The sequence below is a fragment of the Macaca nemestrina genome, chromosome 17 (genome assembly GCF_043159975.1).
Source record: "Macaca nemestrina isolate mMacNem1 chromosome 17, mMacNem.hap1, whole genome shotgun sequence".
Classification (NCBI taxonomy): domain Eukaryota; kingdom Metazoa; phylum Chordata; class Mammalia; order Primates; family Cercopithecidae; genus Macaca; species Macaca nemestrina.
In genome coordinates this window covers 60,518,160-60,541,552 of record NC_092141.1, presented here as the reverse complement: position 1 = coordinate 60,541,552, position 23,393 = coordinate 60,518,160, and the positions used below count along the sequence as shown (strand labels likewise).

The window sequence follows — 23,393 nt, the reverse complement described above, 5'->3', positions numbered from 1 at the left end:
GGGATAGGTCATGGTTTTCCCATGCACAAGTCAGTGTTTGAACTTACCTGCTGGAGCCAAGGGAGGAAACACGTAGGCTTTTTTGTCTACCAAATGGAAGGCAAAGATTAAGGAGGAGTTGTGGGGCTTCAAAACTGTCAGTGGTCAAACATCAAATATGGAATCAGATTCTGTTACAATTCACCCCTGATGTTTAATGGATTACTGAAATGTGTCCTGTTTCATTTAATTAAATTTAAACTTGTTTAAGTATGCTATGATGGTACTCTATGACACCTGCAGCCTGAGGCCAGTAAAGCAGGGATAATTTCTGTTGAATTCCTTCTTATTAAAGAACCCAATGTTATGTATTTTGAGAAATGAAATGAATGCCTTGGTCACTCTCAAGATTTGTGGAACTCTGAAGGGGATAAGGAGTGTCTTGGCGAGGCCTTGTATTGTGGCTTGAGTATGTGCAGAGATATATCTGACCTTGATTTATATTTCTGGGTATCTTCAAGCAAGACATTTCCAGAGTTCTTTACCCCAAAGAGGATGACTTTGGATAAAGAACTGTTGTTGCCATTAGTCGGACCAGATAGCCAGGTAATTGGCAATGGCCTAGGGTCTGAAAAATGTTAAGATGGGGTCGCTTATTGGCCAGGGCATCCTTTGTTGCCACGATGACTGCTTGAAGTTTGGCAAATTGTGTGGATCCTTGGGTCCTGTCTTTTATCAGGGATGTCTGTTAAGAGATGGAAAACGTAGAATCAGATATGACGGTAGCACTGCCATTTTTAAAGTATACGAATTCCCTTTGCTGTTCACTTAGTTGATCCCAAGGGATCCCCAAGGAGCCAAGAGGTCTGAGAAAGGAATGGCCTCCTTCAGCACTGTGGTATCTGGTCAGGAACCGAGGACAGGGGAGCCCATGGCATCCTGCAGGTGGGATATGCTACAGGATCCAGATTTGGCTCCATACTATAGATATTATTTTCATTTTAGCAAGGAAGCCTCAATAGCCATGCCAAGCTTTGGAGGTGTGGCTTCCATGGCCCAAGGCATAGCGGGCAGCTAGTGTGCCATGGTCTCAAGGCCTGTAAGAGCCTCCCTTTTTGGAAGAGTCCAGTATGCAATCAGCAATTGTCACTCTAATGATGTATAGCATTGGGCTGAGGAAGGCGATTTCTTGCCTCAGAAACCCGCAATTTATGGCCATCACAAGTGAACCAAAGACTATAGAAGTATGAGAGGAGGTTGCTAAAGCCTCTACAGTGAAGGAATTTCTGGGGAGCACTAACAGTAGGGTCTGTCCTTTTGCAATTTGAATAGGTTCTAAGCCTTTTGTTATAGCGGACCCCATTTAGGTGAACAAATTTGTAAGGAACAGCAAAAATGGGCTTAAGTAGGGCCAGGTGTGATGGCTCACACCTGTTATCCCAGCACTTTGGGAGGCCGAAGCGGGTGAATCACTTGAGGTCAGGAGTTTGAGACCAGCCTGGCCAACATGCTGAAACCCCGTTTCTACTAAAAAAATACAAAAAAAATTAGCTGAGCCTGGTGGTGGGTGCGTGTTATCCCAACTTCTTGGGAGGCAGAGGCAGGAGAATCGCTTGAACCTGAGAAGTGGAAGTCGCAGTGAGCCAAGATCATGCCACTGCAGTCCAGCCGTGGTGGCAGAGGGAGATTCTGACTCAAAAAAAAAAAATGCCTTAAGTAAAATGTGTAAAGGAGGAATATGTTGCTTCAGGACCCCCAAAGTTCTAAAAGATACTGGGCTTTTAGCATTATGGGTGCTAAGAGGATCAACAGAGATTTCTTGACAATGCCAGGGATAAACAGCTCTGTTTACCAAATAATGCCCAGAAATTTTACTGAGGTATGCTTGTGCTTTTACCTTGTACTTTGTGTGGAAGCAATGACCCATGCTTTTTTATGAGCTCCCTTTTGAATGTTTGTATGCCTTAAATTAGTGTGTCAAATGAATTTCCATTGCACCCAGCTACTTCAGGAGGCTGAGAGGGGAAGATCATTTGAGCCCAGGAGTTTGAGGCTGCAGTGTGCTATGACTGTGCTTGCAAATAGCTACTGTGCTCCAGCCTGGGCAACATAGTAAGATCCTGTCTTTTTAAAAAATTAATTTCCTCTGAGAAGGATGTCATCAATCTAACATCATACTTGTGTTTCTGGAGACAGTTGGATGCAGTTAAGGTTTTGTTTGTAAAGACTGTGTGCAATGGCAGGTCTGTTGGGGGTCCCATGGGTAGCTAGATAAAAGTATATTGTGTCCATGCAATGGACAAGCTGGTTGAAATGGGAACTTAAGGAACATATTAGCTCAAATATATGATAGCAAAGTATTTGCCAGTTGCTGACTGGAGGGAGGCAGTAATTTTAGTAATATAGAAGCTGTCCTGTTTTTTACTCACAACACTTCTGACACTAAATGTATGGATTTTTTCCCCCTATACCAACTGATATGGTTTGACTGTGTCTCCACCCAAATCTCATCCTGAATTGTAACTCCCACAATTCCCACGTGTCGTGGGAGGAACCTGGTGGGAAGTAATTGAAACATGGGGGTGGGTCTTTCCTGTGCTATTCTCAGGATAGTGAATAAGTCTCACAAGATCTAATGGTTTTAAAAATGGGCGTTTCCCTGCACAAGCTCTCTTTCTTTTGCCTGCTGCCATCCATGTAAGATGTGACTTGTTCCTCCTTGCCTTCTGCCATGATCGTGAGGCCTCTCCAGCCATGTGGAATTGTAAGTCCATTATACCTCTTTTCTTCCCAGTCTCAGGTATATCTTTATCAGCAGCATGAAAACAGCCTAATACACCAACCAATTTTCCAAGTCTCTGAACACCAGCTGGGTGTCCAGCAATTCTGTTTCATTCTGACACTATCTACCTGGAGTTAGCATCAGTTCCCATGAAATTGCCCCATCTGTAGAGACCAATCACAAGTCCCAGGCCTCCTGTACTTCTGACTGACCAGTTAAAAATCGGATGTTCTCATGACCCCCTCCTCAGTTTCCATAATTTACTGGAATAGCTCACAGAACTCAGGAAAATACTTTACTTACATTTACTGGCTTATTATAAAGGATGCAACTCAGGAACAACCAGTTGGAAGAGATGCCCAGGGCAGGATATTGAGCGGGGGTCGGGGAGGGTACACCCAGAGTTTCCATGCCCTGAGTGCTTCACTTTCCCAGGACTTCCACATGTTCACAGAACCCTGTAGGGTAGAGGGGTTATGGAGGTTTCATTACATAGGCATGATTGATTAAATCATTGGCCATTGGTGACTGATTCAATCTCCAGCCCTCTCCCCGCCCCATAGGTCTGAGATGAGCCTGAAAGTTCCAACCTTTTAATGCCTTGGTCTTTCTGATCATCAGCTCCCATCTTGAAGCTATCTAGCACCCCCAGCTAATCATTTCATTAACATGCAAAAGACATGTATTAGCCTAAAGATTTCAAGGGTTTCAGGAGTGCCAGGAACTCATTAAGTGGAACTGCAGCATTATGATTGTGGTAATCCACCATCAGGCATCCTTCATTCATTCTAGTAAGACCAGGACAATTTGGAGTGGAGAAAAACTGGGGACAATCACCCTTCTCTAAATAGGTCTTATGTAATGGGTTTTGAGCTTATGGCTGGGTGCGGTGGCTTACACTTGTAATCCCAGCACTTTGGGAGGCTGCAGCGGGTAGATTGCTTACATCCAGGAGTTTGAGACCAGCCTGGGAAACATGGGGGGAAAACCGTCTCTACAAACAAACAAACAAACAAACAAAAATTAGCCGAGCCAAGTGGCATGTGCCTGTAGTCCTAGCTACTTGGGAGGCTGAGGTGGCAGGATGACCTGAACCTGGGAAGGGGAAGCTGCAGTGAGCCGAGATTGCACCACTGCACTCCAGCCTGGGCCACAGAGTGAGACCCTGTCTCTAAAAGGTCCTAGTTCATTTTATTTATTTGTATTTTATACAGAGTCACTCTCAGGATACCTAGTTTAATCTATGTTGGTCTGTGTGAACAGTTTTAATAGGTTACGATAAAGGCTCAGGTTCTCATTTTGTTAAGCCAGTTGTAATTGCCAAAAACTTAATTTTGCTTTTGTTTAGTACTGACTAGGCCAGAGTACATGCCCATTGTAGAATATTTTAGGGCAACAGGCACTATGAATATGGGGAATTTAGGGAAATCAATAGTTCTTTTTTTTTTTTTTTTTTTTTTTTTGAGACGGAGTCTTGCTCTGTTGCCCAGGCTGGAGTGCAGTGGCACGATCTCGGCTCACTGCAACCTCCGCCTCCTGGGTTCAAGCGATTCTCCTGCCTCAGCCTCCTGAGTGGCTGGGACTACAGGCACCTGCCACCGCACCTGGCTAATTTTTTTGTATTATCCAGGATGGTCTCGATCTCCTGACCTCGTGATCTGCCTGCCTCGGCATCCCAAAGTGCTGGGATTACAGGTGTGAGACACCGCGCCCAGCCAAGTTTTGTATTTTTTTAGTACAGACAGAGTTTTACCATGTTGGCCAGGCTGGTCTCAAACTCCTGACCTCAGATAATTCGCCTGTCATGGCCTCCCAAAGTGTTGGAATTATAGGCGTGAGTCTGCGTCTGGCCAAGTTTTGTATTTTTTTAAGTAGACATGGGGTTTCACCATGTTGGCCAGGCTGGTCTCGAACTCCTGACCTCAGGTAATCCACCCGCCGTGGTCTCCCAAAGGGTTGGGATTATAGGCATGAGCCACTGTGCCTGGCCTAAAGTTAATTTAGAATTTATGTTGTACAAGTGCGAAAGCCAAAGAGACCCCCCGCCTTCCTCCTTTAAATATCTTTTTTATTGTATAGGTTTTAGAGTAAATTTCAGATTTACAATTGGGTTAAATCATGAACCTCTGTTAAGTTGTGTGTGTGTGTGTGTGTGTGTGTGTGTCTGGGGGAGTTACTGGATGTACTTCAGGAGGAGGGAGCTTCTCTTCTCTGCTCATATTTATGTTTATTCTTCTGGAGAGTCACAAATCAGTACCCTCAGGTTAAGGGGCCACTTTCGCGGCAGCCACTTTCATGGCGATTGTTATTTTATTTGATTTAGGGACCCTGGACTTAAGCTGGATTTTTTTTTTTTTTTTTTAGACAGTCTCACTCTCTCTCCCAGGTTGGAGTGCAATGGTGTGATGTCAGCTCACTGAAGCCTCAACTTCATCAGCTCAAGTGATCCTACCACCTCATCCTCCAGAGTAGCTGGGACTATAGGCACCCACCACCACACGCAGCTGATTTCTGTATTTTTTGTAGAGATGGGATTTTGCTGTGTTGCCCAGGCTGGTGGAATTTTTTTTTTTTTTTGAGACAGGGTCTTACTCTGTTGCCCAGGCTGGAGTGCAGAGGCACAATCTCAGCTCAGTGCAACCTCTGCTACTGGGTTCAAGTGATTCTCATGCCTCAGCCTCCTGAGTAGCTGGGACTACAGGGGCACACCCTCACATCTGGCTAATTTTGTATTTTTGGTAGAGATGGGGTTTCACCATGTTGGCCAGGCTGGTCTCAAACTGCTGACCTCAAGTGATCTGCCCGCCTCGGCCTCCCAAGTGTTGGGATTACAGGTACAGGCATGAGCCACTGCACCCAACCCCTGGATTTTTTTTAATGGCAAGGTCTTACTCTGTCACCCAGGCTGGAGTGCAGTGGCACAATCATGGCTCACTGCAGCCTCAACCTCAAGCAATCTTCCCACCTCAGCCCCCACAAGTAGCTGGGACTACAGGTACATGCCACCATACCTGGCTAATTTTAAATCTTTTTATATAGATGAGGTGTTTTTTGTTTGTTTGTTTGTTTGTTTGTTTACAAAATCTCGCTCTGTTGCCAGGCTGAAGTGCAGTGACACAATCTCAGCTCACTGCAACCTCCATCTCCTGGGTTCAGGCGATTCTACTGTCTCAGTCTCCCGAGTAGCTGGGACTACAGGTGCGCACCACCACACCTAGCTAATTTTTGTATTTTTAGTAGAGATGGGGTTTCACCACGTTGGCCAGCATGGTCTCAATCTTTTGACCTCGTGATCCACCTGCCTCAGCCTCCCAAAGTGCTGGGATTACAGGGGTGAGCCCCTACGCCCGGCCTAGACGAGGTCTTACTATGTTTCCCAGGCTGATCTTGAACTCCTAGGCTCAAGCAATTCTCCCACCTCAGCCTCCCAAAGCGTTAGAACTACAGGCATGAACCACTGCACCCAGCCTTGAGTTGGATTTGAATGAATCCCTTGATAGGTTAAGCTGAAGCACTTAATCAAACCCAGCTTCTTTCTGGGTCTGTTTTATAGTTATCTGGTAGGGTGATGATGGTGTCCTCTGACCCTTTAAGAGAGATGGAGTAATGCATTCTGGCCTAGTTTTTATAAGGGTTCATGCCATGGAGTGCTATTGAGTGTTTTTATCTTTAATCCTGGTGACTGTGCTTCCTCACCAGAGCAACCACCAGATGGCCCTGTATATTGCACAGGGTATCAGCCTTTCTCCTGCACACTCTATAGAACATAGGCTAATGCCTAGTTGGGACACACAACCAATAGTCACAAAATATTAAGTGTCATGCCCTTGAGTCTAGTATCAGCCATGGTTTATGCCAGAATCAAGACATATGATTCAATCTGAGACGCACAGATAGGTCCAGATGGGGCTCATATTTTAGGGCCACTTTAAGGACATCTTCAATTTTATACTTCTGTCTCAGAATGCCAATTACAGAAACTTTCAATTCAGGTCAGTTACATCCATAACAGAGATTTAGTAGTACTCAGCAAATGTGGAACAAAGCAGCACAGCTCAAAGTGTGAGCTTGCCAATAGGCAGCAGAATCAATAGCAAGCCAAAGCGAGAGGAGAGAGACCCCTGATGGTAGGTGGCTATCATCTAAGGCACGCTGTTCTCTGTGCCAGCTGTCTTGTGATTGCCCCACAGGGGAAGGGATCAAATCTCTACCCCAGATTTGGTTTAGACGTCAAGATTGGTGATGCCAAATACACACATACGGAGGGTTTGGCAAAGCTAATTACTCGTGTTATGAGGTTTTCTGTTCAGAACAGGGCAGGCTCTTAAGCAGGCCTAAAAACAGCTTGAGAACAAGGAGAGGCAAGTGGCTCTGGGTTTTATTGTTAGGGAGTAAAGCCGGGGTGAGGGTTCTGATGCACAGGCCAGGGTTTTGTGGTTTGAATTTCCCTACTGGTGCAAGAGAGGAGAGTACCCTGGCATTAAAGGAGGAGAGTACCCTGGCATTATTATTATTATCATTATTATTATTATTTTGGAGACAGAGTCTCACCCTGTTGCCCAGGCTGGAGCGCAGTGGTGCAATCTCGGTTCATTGCAACCTCTGCCTCCTAAATTCAAGCAATTCTTGTGCCTCAGCCTCCCAAGTAGCTGGGATTACAGGCATGCGCCACCATGCCCAGCTAATCTTGTATTTTTAGTAGAGATAGGGTTTCACCATGTTGGCCAGGCTGGTCTCAAACTCCTGGCCTCAGGTGATCCATCCACCTTGGCCTCCCACAGTGCTGAGGTGTGAGCCACCATGCCCAGCTTCTGCCTTTATTATTGGCTTGCCCAGGTTTTGGGTAAAAGGGAAAGGAAGAGTGGGGCTGTGGACTTGAAAACTCAGCAGTCAAACATCAAAAATGGAATCAAGTAATTTATTACACTGGTCAATTATTTTGTAAAATGCATCTCAATTTGAATTTGATATCCCTCATGACTAAATATATAAGCATACCTCTTCGCATGAAAACCACAGATGTGATGTTGTACCCATCTCAGTTCATGACATTATGAGGTACAGGATGCTAATAGGTCTCTCATGTTCATAGTTTAAAGATGGAAAAATTTTTAAGTTAATAGTTTTTATTTTAGCACTTTAAAGATGTTATTCCATTATCTTCTGGTATGCATAGTTTATGACAAGAAGTCCATTGTATTTGTCTTCTTTGCTCTTCTAGGTAATGTGTTCATGTTTTTCTAGGCACTCTAAGATTTTCTTTATTAATTTTTATTAATATTTATTTATTTATTTTTAGATGGAATCTCACTCTGTTGCCCAGGCTGGAGTGCAGTGGTGTGATCTTGGCTCACTGAAACCTCTGTCTCCTGAGTTCAAGCAATTTTCCTGTCTCAGCCTCCCGAGTAGCTGGGATTACAGGCATGTGCCACCATGCTCGGCTAATTTTTGCATTTTTTTTTTAGACAGAGTTTCGCTCTTGTCACCCAGGCTGGAGTGCAATGGTGCAATCTCAGCTCACTGCAACCACCGCCTCCTGGGTTCAAGTGATTCTCCAGCCTCAGCCTCCTGAGTAGGTGGGATTACGGGCACCTGCCACCACACCTGGCTAATTTGTGTATTTTTAGTAGAGATAGGATTTCACTATGTTGGCCAGGCTGGTCTCTAACTCCTGACCTCAGATAATCCACCCACTTCAGCCTCCCAAAGTGCTGGCATTATAGGTGTGAGCCAACTCACCCAGCCTAATTTTTGTATTTTTAATGGAGATGGGGTTTTGCCATGTTGGCCAGGCTCGTCTCAAACTCCTGACCTGATGTAATCTGCCTGCCTCGGCCTCCCAAAGTGCTGAAATTACAGGCATGGGCTACCATGCCCAGCCTCTTTTATTTGTTTTTACTTACTTATTTTTTTAAGACAGAGTCTCACTCTGTTGCCCAAGCTGGAGTGCAGTGCAGTGGTGCAATCTTAGCTCACTTCAACCTCCGCCTGCCAGGTTCAAGCAATTCTCCTGCCTCAGCCTCCCGAGTAGCTGGGACTACAGGCATGCACCACTACGCCTAATTTTTGTATTTTTACTAGAGACAAGGTTTTGCTGTGTTGGCCGGGCTGCTCTCGAATTCCTGTTCCCAAGTGATCCACCTACTTTGGCCTCCCAAAGTGCTGGGATTACAGGCTTGAGCCACGTGCCCAGTCAACATTTTCAATAATTTGATTATGATGTGTCTTGGTTTTGATACTATCTTATAAGTCATTGATGCTCTGTTATTTTTGTGGATTTTTTGTGCTTTATTTTCAATAGTTTTTATTGCTATATTTTTAAATTCACCAATCTTTTCTTATGCAGTGCTTCTGCAGTGTATAATCTGCTGTTAATTCCTCCTGTGCATCTTTCATTTTTAGATCATATGCTTTTCATCTCTTGAAGTTCCATTTTGGGTACTTTAAAAATATATTTCTTTTCTCTCTTCATCATATTTATGTTTTTCTTTATACCCTTGGGCATAATTTATGAGATTTATAATGGCTATTTTAAGATCCTTGCCTACTAATGTCATCATCTCTGAATTTTGTGGTCTGTTCCTATTGCTTCATTTATCTGCTGGTTATGGGTAATTTTTTCCCATTTATTTGACTACCTGGCAATTTTTTATTGGATGCTGAATATCGTGTATTTTGGGTTGTTGAGTGCAAGATATTGTTGTATTCTTTTAAAGAGTACTGGAGAAAAATACAAAAATTAGCTGGGCATAGTGGCACACGTCTGTGGTCCCAGTTACTCAGGAAGCAGAGGTTGCAGTGAGCCGAGACCATGCCACTGCACTCCAACTTGGGTGACAGACAGAGTGAGACTCTGTCTCAAAACAAAACAAAACAAAACAAACACTCAAACAAAAAAACAGAGTTCTGAATTTTGTCCTGGCCTATAATTAAGTTACTTGTGATTTGTTTTCTTCTTTTAAGTCTTGCTATTAAGCTTTGTTAGGAAAAGCCCAGGTTGGCCTCTATTCTAGAGCTGTTAATAATTTAGCCCCACTAAGTCTCTATCCTCCTGAAGACTCTACCCAATACCTGTGTGTTATGAGGTCTCTTCACTCTGGTTGATGGAAACACAAACTATGCCCAGCCCTGTGTAAACTCCAACACTTGTTCAGTCTTCTGCTTTCTGATTTTACTTTTTCTAACCGTCTGGAATTTCACCCCACACCTGTGTAGATCAGTCCCCAAAGACTTGAGGGAATCTCTAATGATCTATGAGACTTTGTTGCTTTCTCTCTCTCTCCCCCCATGCAGCTCTTGCTTCTCTGGCACTCTCTCCCACAAATTCTAGCTGCCTTCACATCCTTGAACTCTAAACCCTGTCTCCTAAACTCAGTGAGACCACGGGGCTTTGTTTGGGTACTCCATGTAGCACTCTCTTCACTGTCTCCTTGTAGTAAGCTGGGGCTCTGGTGAGGCTGAACTTATTTTTCTTTTCTCAGAGATCTTAGTCTTGCACTGCCTGCTGTCCAATGAGTGAAAACAGTTGTTTCATATATTTTGTTTAATTTACTAGTTTTGGGTGTGTGCGGTGGGGGAAGCAATCTCTACAACAGTTTATCCTTCATGCGCAGAAGTGGAAGCCCCACAGTGATCCCTTTAAAATACATGGCTAGGCCAGGTGCAGTGGCTCATGCCTGTAATCCTAAGACTTTGGGATGCCAAGGCAGGTGGATTGCTTGAAGCCAGGAGTTCTAGACCAGTCTGGGCAACATGATGAAACCCCATCTCTACTAAAAATACAAAAATGAGCCGGGCATGGTGGTATGTACCTGTAGACCCAGCTACTCTGGAGGCTGAGGCACAAGAATCACTTGAACCTAGGAAGTGGAGCTTGCAGTGAGCCAAGATCACACCACTGCATCTAGCTGGGCAGCAGAGAAGACTCTGTCTCAAAAAAACATAAATAAATAAATAAAATACATGTCTAAAACCCAACCATGTACTTAATATTTCAAATGAAGTACTGAAATGGCTCTATAATTCAAACTTTTAGATGTATCTAGCTTTATTATTATTATTATTATTATTATTATTATTATTATTATATATATTTTGAGACAGAGTCTAGCTATGTTGCCCAGGCTGGAGTGCAGTGGCATGATCTTGGCTACTACAACTTCCACCTCCTGAGTTCAAGCAATTCTCCTGCTTCACCTACTTAAGTGTATATTTAATTGGTTTGAAGGTGATTTCGTCTCTGGAAGATTTTCCCAAGAACCTTTTACCAAGCCAGGGAAGAAAGAGCTTGGGACATTGGAGGAATAGGAACTTGGCTAGATGTGGCCAGAGCAGAGGAAGAGAGGAGAGTGGTGTAGGATGAGATTAGAGAGCCAGCTAGAAGCCAGATGATGCCAGGCCTGGGACATCAGAGTGAGAAGCTTGGATTTTATTCCAGGTGTAATGGGAGGTCACTGAAAGGTTTTAAGCAAGAGGGTGGCATGATCTGATTTTAAAGATCACATTGCTGTATGAATGATGGCTTCTAGGGGGCAAAGGCAGAAATAGAGACCATTTAGGAAGCTGCTGTTGTAGTCAAGGTGGACAAATAGTGACTTGAATAAAGGTGGTGACAGCAGAAGTAGGCAGAAGTGTTTAGGGACTAGCGGTGTTCGAATATCTACTATGTGTTTGTCAGCTAGAAACACATGACAGGGAAATAACAGATTAATAAAAGAGATAGATCCTGACCCTGTGGGGCTTCCAGGCAAATGTAGTGGTTAATTCTTAATATTTTGGGGGTCACAGACTCCTGTGAGAATCTCACCTAAGCTACAGACCCTCACCACAGAAAAAAGCACATAATCACACATGCTCACTTTTTTGTACCATTTTATGAATATTTTACATTCGTCATGATAAGTTCACCTGGTCAAGTGGATATTAAAGGATAAGTAAAGGCTCATATATGTGTGGACAAGGAGTGCATACAAAATTATGGAGAAATGATGGTGGATCAGTGGAGCAACTGGGGAGCTGCTGTGTGCTGGGGCAGAGGAGAGTGACAGGACAGGGGCCTAGCATGCCTCCAACCCAATCAGCAAAGCATCCACACATCCACAGCACTGTGCTGGGTGGGAAAGCTGCTTCTCACCCTGGCTGAAAGAGAAGATGCAAACGATGTAGTGCTTCATCAATGTTGTAGACCAAACATTTATCTGTCTCCAAAATGTATATGTTGAAATAGAATCTCCAGTGTGATGGTATTTGGAGGTGAGGCCTTTGAGAGGTAATTAGGTCATAAGCCTTCATGAATGGGATTAGAGCCCTTATAAAAGAGACTCCCATCTGCCATGTGAGGATACTGAGAAGATGACCATCTACAACCCAGGAAGCAGGCCTTCGCCAGACACCAAGTCTGCCAGCGCCTTCACCTTGTCCTTCTCAGCCTCTAGAACTCTGAGAAGTGTTTGTGGTTTAAGCTGCCCAGTCTAGGATATTTTTGCTATGGCAGCTCAAACTGCCTAAGGCAATCAGTAACCTCAGGATAGGAGTGGGCTGCCAGGTGGAACCTTCTTGAAAGGTTTCTGGATGGAAGATTTGAGTCACTTAAATATATATCATGTATCACGTGTGTGTGGAGAGAGAGAGGCAGGTGGGGCAGGAGAATATGTACTGCCTCGTTATGCATGCTAGTATAGTCCTGATTTGTTATGCTGTCATGTGATACATAACAGTGTTTGGGTCAGCAATGAACCACATATATGGTAGTCATCCTATAAGGTTATAATACCAGGCCAGGCACAGTGGCTCACGCCTGTAATCCCAGCACTTTGGGAAGCCTAGGCAGGGGGATAACCTGAGATCAGGAGTTCAAGACCAGTCTGGCCAATGTGGAGAAACCCTGTCTCTACTAAAAATACAAAAATTAGCTGGGCTTGGTGGCATGCGCCTGTCATCCCAGCTACTCGGGAGGCTGAGGCAGGAGAATCGCTTGAACCCAGGAGGCGGAGGTTGCAGTGAGCCTAGACCCCACCATTGTACTCCAGGCTGGGCAACAAGAGCAAAACTCCATCTCAAAAAAAAAAAAAAAGATTATAATACCATATTTTCACTGTACCATTTCTATGTTTAGATACACAAACACCACTATGTTATAGTTGCCTAGAGCATTCAGTATACAGTACTCAACATGCTGGATGAGTTTGTAGCCTAGGAGCGAAAGGCTACACCATATAACTTAGGTGTGTAGTGGGTTATACCATCTAGGTTTGTGTAAGTATACTCTGATGTTATCACAACGATAAAGTCACCTAGCCATGCATTTCTCAGAATGTTTCCCTCTTGCTAAATGGCACATGACTGTATTTCAGTTTCTTCTTTCTTTTCTTCCTTTCTTTCTTTCTTTTCTTTTTCTTTCCTGAACTTTCTTTCTCTCTCTCTTTCTCTCTCTCTCTCTTTCTTTCTCTCTCTCTCTCTCTCTCTTTCTTCCTTTCTCTTTTTTTTTTTTCAGGGTCATTCTCTGTCACCCAAGCTGGAGTGCAGTGGTGCAAACTGGACTCACTGAAGCCTTGACTTCCTGGGCTCAAGCAGTCCTTCCCCCTCAGCGCCCAAGTAGCTGGGATTACAGACACACGCCACCATGCCCGGCTTTTTTTTTTTTTTTTTTTTTTTTTTTTGAGATGGGGTTTCTCCATGTTGCCCAGGCTGGTCTTGAACTCTTAAGCTCAAGTAATCTGCCCACCTTGGCCTCCTCCCAAAGTTCTGGGATTGCAGACCTCGCCCGGCTATTTCAATTTCTAAAGTGCTAATAAAAATCCACTAAATTGTTTACCCAACTCATCAACGAGTTACAACCCACAGTTTGAAAACCCTAGTCTAGATTTTTTTCTTGCTACTCCCTTCAGTATGAACATGAGAAAGGCTCATCATCATTCCATATTTGATATTTTGACATAAATCTGCTGGATTTAGCTAAATTACAATTCGCCCAAATAACCAGGAGAAATTTGACTAGAACTATCTTGGTATTGCCCCTGGTTGTTGCTTCTTTTTGACAGTAAACCAAAAAATTAAGCGCATGGTTATGGAGTCTGACTGCTTGAGCTGGCTGCCCCACCTGCCTCAGTTTCTTCATCAATATCTGGGACATCATCATCCTAATAGTACCTGCCTCCTGGGTAAGCCATGTAAGACAATTAACACAGGGCCTGGCACATAGTAAGTGCTCAAAAGATGTTGGCAACTATGGTATTTATTATTTTTTAAACTGTCAATGTTGTTGTCTTATAGCGGAGACCTGAAAGCAGCTTAACCATGAGCAGCACTCAACTAAGCGAAGAAATTCTTCGCAATAAATAGGGATGTTTGAAAGGTTTTACGTTGGACCCGCCTTACCGTGGACAGACACTAGAGGGTGCTCCTCGCTCAGAAAGCCGCGTATTGCCAGGCCTGGGACCTCTGCCAGGAAGCGCTTGGACTGCCGGTCCTGAAACTTTCTCTTTGGGTCTGGTAATTTACTGGGGAGAAGTATCTGCTGCCTTGGTTCTGAAACTAAAGGCTTTTACGGAAGGAGGAGGAGACTGCAAGCGGCTACATGGAGCAGAAATGGGGCTCCTCCAAACTTTCACCAATTGGCGTTCTGCTGGACTGTGACTTGGAGAATACGAGCAGTGTCTCATTCACCCAGGAGTCCCAGGGTGTAGCACACATAGTGTCTGGCAGATAGTAAGCGCTTTGTAAATATTTATGGAATGGGACCAACCGATGGGGGCGTCTAAGACCTAAATAATTATAATTCCGAATTGGGGAGTGCTGGCACGATGATCACAGAGCATTAAGGGCTCTCCCAGAAGAATGGGGGCTGGGGATGACTGGCCAGAATGGCTTCCTGAAATTCAGGAGCCCTGGCACTCTCTGGAGTACACAGAAAAGATCTTCCACATCTGGCTTTTGGATATTTAAAAACAGCTTCCTGCTCCATTTCTTTCATGTCCTTTCTGTGGAATGATTTCTAGGCTTTTCACTAAGTTGATCGCTCCCTGCAGACTTATAGGAAGGCAAATAATAGTTTAGCACCTACTGGGTTCAAGCATCTCCTATAATCTCCATTATCTGATTTAATTGTGTCTTTATCTCAATCCCTACAACAACTCTCTGAGACTAAGGTTATTATCCGCATTCTACAGATTAGAACTTGGCAAGGTTTGATAACGGGCCCAAGATCACACCATCAGGGAGTGACAGGACAGTATTTGAACCCAGATAGTCTAGTAGCAAAAGATGCTTTTAAAAATTTTCACTTAGGGCCGGGCGCGGTGGCTCAAGCCTGTAATCCCAGCACTTTGGGAGGCCGAGGCGGGCGGATCACAAGGTCAGGAGATCGAGACCACAGTGAAACCCCGTCTCTACTAAAAATACAAAAAATTAGCCGGGCGCGGTGGCGGGCGCCTGTAGTCCCAGCTACTCAGGAGGCTGAGGCAGGAGAATGGCGGGAACCCGGGAGGCGGAGCTTGCAGTGAGCCGAGATCGCGCCACTGCACTCTAGCCTGGGCAACAGCGTGAGACTCCGTCTCAAAAAAAAAAATAATAATAAATAAAAAAAAAATAAAAATAAAAATAAATAAAAATTTTCACTTAAAAGAATAACAACAACAGCAACTAACAGTATGGAGGGGGCCAGATACTTTTCTGTGTTTTACATTTATTAACTCATTTAAGTCATTTAATTGCTATACACTTAGATGTCATCCTTTCTATTAGTACATTGCTAGTACTGAAAAGTGAAGAGAATGATATAACAAACACCCATGTACTCATCACCTGGCATGAAAAAAAGATTAAAGTTGATATTATCCAGCTGCAAAAATCTTGAAAAAGAACAAGGTTGGAGAACTTGGCCCAGTGCAGTGGCTCATGCCTGTAATCCCAGCATTTTGGGAGGCCAAGGCACGTGGATTGCTTGAGCTCAGGAGTTCGAGACCAGTCTGGGCAATGTGGTAAAAAAAAACAAAAAATTTCTACAAAAAAAAGTTTCTACAAAAAAAAATACAAAAATTAGCCTGGTGTGGTGGTGCTCGCCTGTGGTCCCAGCTACTCAGGAGGCTGAGGTGGGAGGATCACCTGGGCCCAGGGAGGCTGAGGCTGCAGTGAGCCAAGATAGTGCCACTGCACTCCAGCCTAGGCAAAAGAGCAAGATCTTGTCTAAAAAAAAAAAAAAAAAAAAAAAAAAAAAAAAAAAAAGTTGGAGAACTTACACTTTCCAATTTCAAAAGCTACAGTAATAAAACAATGTGGTACTGGCACAGAGATCAACATGTACATCAGTGGAATAGAATTGAGTCCAGAAATAAACCTGTATGTTTATGGTCAAGGTATCAAGATAATTAAATGAGGAAATAATTTTTTCCCCCACAAATAGTGCTGGGACATCTGGATAGCCACATGCAAAAGAATGAATTTGGATTCCTATCTTTTATTGTCTACAAAAATTAACTCAAAACTAATCAAAGACCTAAAGATAAGAACTAAAACTAGGCCGGGTGCGGTGGCTCACGCTTGTAATCCCAGCACTTTGTGAGGCCGAGGTGGGCGGATCCCCTAAGGTCAGGAGTTCGAGACCAGCCTGGCCAACATGGTGAAACCCTGTCTCTACTAAAAATACAAAAAATTAGCCGGGCATGGTGGTGCATGCCTGTAATCACAACTATTCAGGAGGCTGACACAAGAGAATCGCTTGAACCTGGGAGGCAGAGGTTGCAGTGAGCTGAGATGGTGCCACTGCACTCCAGCCTGGGCTACAAGAGCAAACCTCTGTCAAAAAAAAAAAAAAAAGAAAGAAAAGGAAAGAAAGAACTAAAACTATAAAACTCTTAGAAAAAACATAGGTGTAAACCTCTATTACCTTGGATTAAGCAATGGTTTCTTACATACAACACCAAAAGCACAATCAACTGAAGAAAAAATAGATCAATTAGACTTCATCAAAATTAAAAATTTGAGTGTCAAGGCCCTATCAAAGTTAAAAGATAAATCACAGAATGGGAGAAAATCTTTGCAAATCATAGATCTAGAAAGGATCTTGTGTCTAGAAGATAGAAGAGCTGTTTTCTGTTGTTGTTGAGACAGGGTCTTGCTCTGTCATCCAGCCTAAAGTGCAGTGGCATCATCATAGCTCACTGCAGCTTCCACCTCCTGGGCTCAAGCAATCCTCTCACCTCGCTCCCGAGTAGCTGGAACTGTAGGTGACACCACCATGCTTGGATAAGTTTTTAAATTTTTTTGTATAGACGAGATCTCACTACGTTGCCCAGGCTGGTCTTGAACTCCTGGCCTCAAGCGATCCTCCCGCCTCTGCCATCCAAAGTGTTGGGATTAGAGTGAGCCACCTCGTCCAGCCTATAAGAGCTCTTAAAATTTAATAATAAAAAGACAAATAACCCAATTTAAATTTGGGCAAATGACTGGAATAAGCATTTCTCCAAAGAAAATATACAAATGCAAAGAAGCACGTGATAAGATACTCAGCGTCGGCCAGGCATGGTGGCTCATGCCTGTAATCCCAGCACTTTGGGAAGCCGAGGCAGGTGGATCACTTGAGGTCAAGAGTTCGAGACCAACCTGGCCAACATGGTGAAACCCCGCCTCTACTAAAAATAGAAAAATTAGCCGGGTGTGGTGGCAGGCGCCTGTAATCCCAGCTACTAGGGAGACTGAGGCAAGAGAACTGCTTGAACCCGGAAGGTGGATGTTGCAGTGAGCCAAGATTGCACCACTACACTCCAGCCTTGGCAACAAGAGCGAAATTCCATCTCAAAAAAAAAAAAAAAAAAAAAAAACTCAACATCATTAACTATTAGGGAAATGAAAATCAAAACTTTCAAACCCACTACCATGGCTATAGTCAAAAAGACAATAACTAGTATTAGCAAGGATGTAGATGAATTGGAACCCTCATAAATTACTAGTGAGAATATAAAGAGGTGCAGCCTCTGTGGAAAACGGTTTGGCAGGTCCTCAAAGAGTTCAACATAGAGTTACCATAAGACCTAGCAATTCCACTGCTAGCTATATACCCAAGATAACTGAGAACATTATATATACTTGTACATGAGACCAGGAGCATTGACTCACACCTACAAACCCAGAACTTGGGGAGGCCAAGGCAGGAGGATCCCTTGAGCCCAGGAATTTGAGACCAGCCTGAGCAACATAATGAGATCCTATCTCTACAAAATATAAAAAGTTAGCGGGGTGTGGTGGTACATGCCTATAATCCCAGCTACTGGGGAGGCTGAGGTGGGAGGATTGCTTAAGCCTAGGAGTTGGAGGCTGCAATGAGCTATGATCATACCATTGCACTCCAGCCTGGGTAACACAGCAAGACTCTGCCTCAAAAAAAAAAAAAAAATGTGTAGCTGGGCACAGTAGCTCATGCCTGTAATCCCAGCACTTTGGGAGGCCGAGGTGGGCAGATCACATGAGATCAGGAGATCGAGACCAGCCTGGCCAACATGGTGAAACCCTATCTCTACTAAAAATACAAAAATTAGCCGGGCATGATGGCGCACACCTGTAATCCCAGCTACTCAGGAAGCTGAGATGGGAGAATTGCTTGAACCTGGGAGGTGGAGGTTGCAGTGGACCGAAATTGTGCCATTGCACTCCAGCCTGGCCAACAAAATGAGACTCTGTCTCAAAGGAAAGAAAAAAAAAGTATACATGAATGCTCATAGCAGCATTATTTATAATGGCCAAAAAGTGGGAATGTATCAGTCCATTCTAACACTGCTATAAAGAATTGCCTGAGACTGGGTAATTTATACAGGAAAGGGTTTTAATTGACTCACAGTTCCGCTTTGCTGGGGAGGCCTCAGGAAACTTACAATCATGGCAGGAGGCAAAGGAGAAACGGGAGGCAAAGGAGAAACAGGCACCTTCTTCACAGGGCGGCAGGACGGGAGTGAGTGCAAGCAGGGGAAATGCCAGATGCTTATAAAACCATCAGATCTCCTGAGACTCACTCATTATCACGAGAACAGCATGGGGGAAACCATCCCCATGATCCAATTACCTCTACCTGGTCCCACCCTTGACATGTGGGGATTAATACAATTCAAGGTGAGGTTTGGGTGGGGACACAGAGCCAAACCATATCAGGGAACAACCCAGGTGTTTATCAATCAATGAGTGGATAAACAAATATGTGGTCTATCCATGCAGTGAAATATTATTCTACCATAAAAAGGAATGAAGTACTGATACAAGCTACAGCATGGATGAACCTTGTAAACATTATGCTAAGTGAAAGAAGCCAGTCACAAAAGGCCACATATTATATGATTCCATTTATATTAAATATTCAGATAGGCGCATTCACTGAGCTTTGTGGTTGTCAGAGGCTAGAAGTAGGGAGCAATGAGAAATCACTGCACACAGGCACAGGCTCTGGAATTGGATAGTAGTGATTGTTGAACAACCTTGTGAATCTGCTAAAAAACATTGAGTCATATATTTTTAAATGGTGAATTTTATGGTATATGAATTATAGCTCAATTTAAAAAAGAGAAAAAAGTTGATATTTTCTTCATAGATAACTCCATGATTCTCAAACATTTTGGCCTCAAAACCCCTTTAGACTCTTAACGATTACTGAAATAGCCCCAAATAGCTCTTGTTTATGTATTTTGTTTTTGTTTTTGTGTGCTTATATTCAATATCCATTAAATTTACCATGTTAGAAAGTAAAACAGAAATTTTAAAAATATGTATTAATTCATTTAAAATAGCATTAATAAACCATATGCTATACATATTAGCATAAGTAGCAGTTGAAAAATAATTGTATTTTCCAAAACAAAAGAATTAGTGAGAAGAGTGACATTGTTTTGGATTTTTGTTGTCTGTTAAATGTCTAGAGCTGAGTAGAAGATAGCTGCGTCCTCATACCTGCTTCTATTTACATTCAATGTGTTGAGATAGGTTGTTTTGGTTGAAATATATGAAAAAAGTCTGTCTTCACACAGTTATGTAGTTGAAAAAAGGAAGACTATCTTAATAGCCTTTTCAAATAATTGTGGATATTTTTCTTAGATTACACACCAAAACTGGACAAGTGTAGTTTCTTAAAGGTTAATTGCAATGTGGAACCTGAAACCGTAAATTTTTCAGTCGGTCTATCATGTTTTTGTTGTTGTTGTTATTTGTTTGTTTGTTTGCTTTTAGACAGGATCTTACTCTGTCGTCCAGGCTGAAGTTCAGTGACACAATCAGGGCTTACTGCAGCCTCAACCTTCCAGGCTCAAGAGATCCTCCCCGCTTAGCCCCTGGTGGGACTACAGGGATGCGCCACCATGCCCAGCTAATTTTTTGTATTTTTAGTAGAGATGGGTTTTTGCCTGCCTGCCTGCCTGCCTTCCTTCCTTCCTTCCTTCCTTCCTTCCTTCCTTCCTTCCTTCCTTCCTTCCTTCCTTCCTTCTTTCCCTCTTTCCTTCCTTCCTTCCTTCTTCAGGGTCTTCCTCTGCCACCCAAACTGGAGTGCAATGGTATTATCTCAGTTTACTGCAACCTCCACCTCCTGGGTTCAAGCAATTCTCATACCTCAGCCTCCCATGTAGCTGGGATCACAAGTGTGTGTCAGATACCTGGCTAATTTTTTTATTTTTTCTAAAGACGGGATTTCACAATGTTGACCAGGCTGATCTTGAACTCCTGGCCTCAGGTGATCCACCCACCTCGGCCTCCCAAAGTGTTAGGATTACAGGCATGAGCCACTAAGCCTGACCTCAAGTTCCCTCTTTCTAATCTGAAAATGAGAATAGCACTAGCATCCAGGTCCACCTCAAAGGGTCAAACTGAAGTTCAGATGACCCAAGGATGCACTAGAAAGTTCTTTATGCATTGTAAATGAGAGTTGCCTACTCCTGTCAGGCTCAACTGCCTTCACTCTACAGGCAACTGGCTACAGGCTTCTCACCCCGAGCAGTGGTCAGCTCAGTCAACTCCCCCTCTCCACCCTCCTCCTCCTCTCCCTCCTTCCCTCCCTCCCTCCCTTTTCACAGGAAACTTAAGAGTCAGATCCCTTCCATTGCAAATGGAGATTCTTGATTTGGAGAGAATAAGATAAAGGACCTGACATCAATCCTTACTCTTGAAAGCATGTTGTTACTTTCTAAATATTATTGAAATTTAAAAAAAAAATCCTCCCAAATCAATATATTTGAATTGCTAACAAGCCTGTCTGCCTTGTTTTTATCTTAAAGAATAAAATGCTGAGCCCTGCATAGGATGCTAGAGAACTCCCCCATCTCTCTCTCTCTCTCTCTCTCTCTCTCTCTCTCTCTCTCTCTCTCTCTCTCTCTCTCTCTCAGTTCTGAACAAGGAGGGAAGAGGTAAAGAGTCCTTAGTGAGCTCCTTCTGCAGGGACAACATCTCTGGACCCATCTGGATGGGAGCAGCCAGGAGGGGCAAGAAGCAGCCGTATTTGGTGGCACTGCCACAGCGTCCCCTCAGCCCCAGCAAGTGGCCTTTGGTCTAGAGTTGGTCCATCTGCCCGATACGAGACTCAAATCCAGCCCTAGAAACGCCCCCCCACCTGCTCCAGGTGGCCAGCGCCCTAGACAGGACAGAAAGGGCAGGCCTCCAGCCTCAAGTCTCAAACACGGTGGGGGGCTGCGCAGCAAGGAGAAACCCAGGAGATGCTGGGGTCGGGGCCCAGGGCAGGGAAAACCCTCAGCTCTGTCCCCTTTCTCTTGTCAAAAGCCAGGGGAGCGAAGGAGGTGATGCAACGTCACCCTGGGTGGCCAAGGCAGTCACTCAGGTCTCGAGGTTCCAGGAGGGGGACGCGCTGTGACCCCCAGCCCCCTAGGCTCCTGCCTGCGCGATGAGCGTTCCCCCGCCCGCTCCAGCCGCGAGGGCCCCCGAACACTCCCGGAGCTGGGCCTTGCGCCGCCTTCCCTTGGGCGGTCGGCAGGGGTCAGTGTTTGGCCGCAGGTGAGCAGGCAGCGGCCGGGGCTGAATCGGGTTCTTCTAGCTGGGTCTTGCCCGTGCCAATCTGCCTGGACTTGTCCCCCGGCCATTAATTTGTTCTAGCCTATCGAGACTCCTCATATTCTCCCCACCCCCCGACCACTACCTCCATACTGTCCTTCCTAAGTCACTAGGCCTGCACCCTTCCAGAAGCATAGATCCCTGAACACATGGATAATTACTTCCTGGCCTTATACCAGACAGTGATGCGAGACTGGAAAGAGGACATGGCATGGAGTCAGAAGATTTGGGTTCAAGTTCCCGCTCTGCCAATTACCAGCTGTATGATGTTGGGTAAGTCGCTTTACCTCTCTGTGTCAAGTTTCTCATCTTCAAAAATGAGCTGATCTCAATAGGAATGGCTATGATGCCACATGCCAAGGATTTATATGCCATCCACTGTGTGTGTTATCATCTCGAGGGTTTAATAGGAGGAGACTATGGCCCGGAGAGATGAACAAGCAGCAGGAAGTAGCAGAACCAGCCTCTGAACCCAGGTCTATCTATTTCTATCATGTTAACCTGCCTTGCAGGGCTGTAGTGAGAATTTAAACGTAGAATGTATATTATTCTCTTCTGGCAGTTTGGCCTGGATCCTGGTGGGTGAACTTTCACTTCTACTAACGGGGGAAGCAGGGAAAGGCATTTTTCAATGGTTAGAAACATCCTCAGTTAGTGGGGTATGAAATGGAAATAGCCCACTAGAATACAAGCTCCAGAAGGGCAGAGGTCTCACTTGTCTTGAGTCTGTTGCTCACATAATTCCTGATATATAGTAGATGCACAAGAAATATGAAGAAATGTATACATGTGTACACCTCCTACCTTCATTATAAGATAGTTTCTAACACAGAGTCATTTTTCATACCAACCATGCAAGTACCAGGCAAGTGATGCCAATTACTAGTTCTCATGACCATTGTTGAGTTTAATTCATCGGTTTTATTGGATCCCCTGAAACTCCTACAATCCTCTAAATCATGGGGATTCAATAACAGTCTTTTTATCGGTATGTTCACAAGACAAACTGAGTAACCCAGCTTAATGACTCATCTTCATGACTTATGACATTAAGAATAAGATGTGGGGTAATGATAAATGTGATAAAACCGATGGCTCTGAGAAAATGTCATAGGCATGTGGCCCTGAATGCTCTCCCATGTGGCTCTAGGGGCTTCAGCAACCTTCAGTCCCATGTCCACCCTCACTCCGCTTCAATAATCAATTTGTCCTTGTCCAAAGCATTTTTGAGGACCTTGTTGCTCTTCTTCCCTGTGTTAATCAGGCGCACAGGCCTAAAATATCAAATCCTAGGCAGATGCATGAACCCACAGGACAGCAACATCGAGAGGGCAGAGTAGAGGTAGGCTTCAGTTCAGAGCAGGCGTAGGTTTGGAGAAGGAAACTGGGAAATGAAAACAAGTTGTCTATACAGACTGTCTCCCTAGAAGTCCATTTAAAGAAAAAAGAGGCTCAGTACCATCAAAGCCATGGGTAGTGGTGCCATGCAAAGAGCAAAGACCTGAATCTGAGTCTTGGATCAGTGAGCTTCTTAGCTTCACCTCCAGGCTCCAGTTTCCTCCACTCTAACTGGGGCTGTATTCTCTCCTCTCTCCTGGTTTCCTCC

The 23,393-nt window shown here is 44.2% G+C and overlaps 1 long non-coding RNA gene across 1 annotated transcript in view; it reads left to right on the top strand.

Moving 5' to 3' along the window:
* LOC105472428 (uncharacterized) overlaps window positions 1–23,393 on the top strand; it is a 55,636-nt gene that overhangs the window by 8,550 nt on the left and 23,693 nt on the right. The window contains exons 4-5 of the long non-coding RNA XR_011615779.1: window positions 13,801–14,467; window positions 21,894–22,060. This is a non-coding gene — a long non-coding RNA (uncharacterized lncRNA). The remainder of the gene's footprint in view (window positions 1–13,800; window positions 14,468–21,893; window positions 22,061–23,393) is intronic.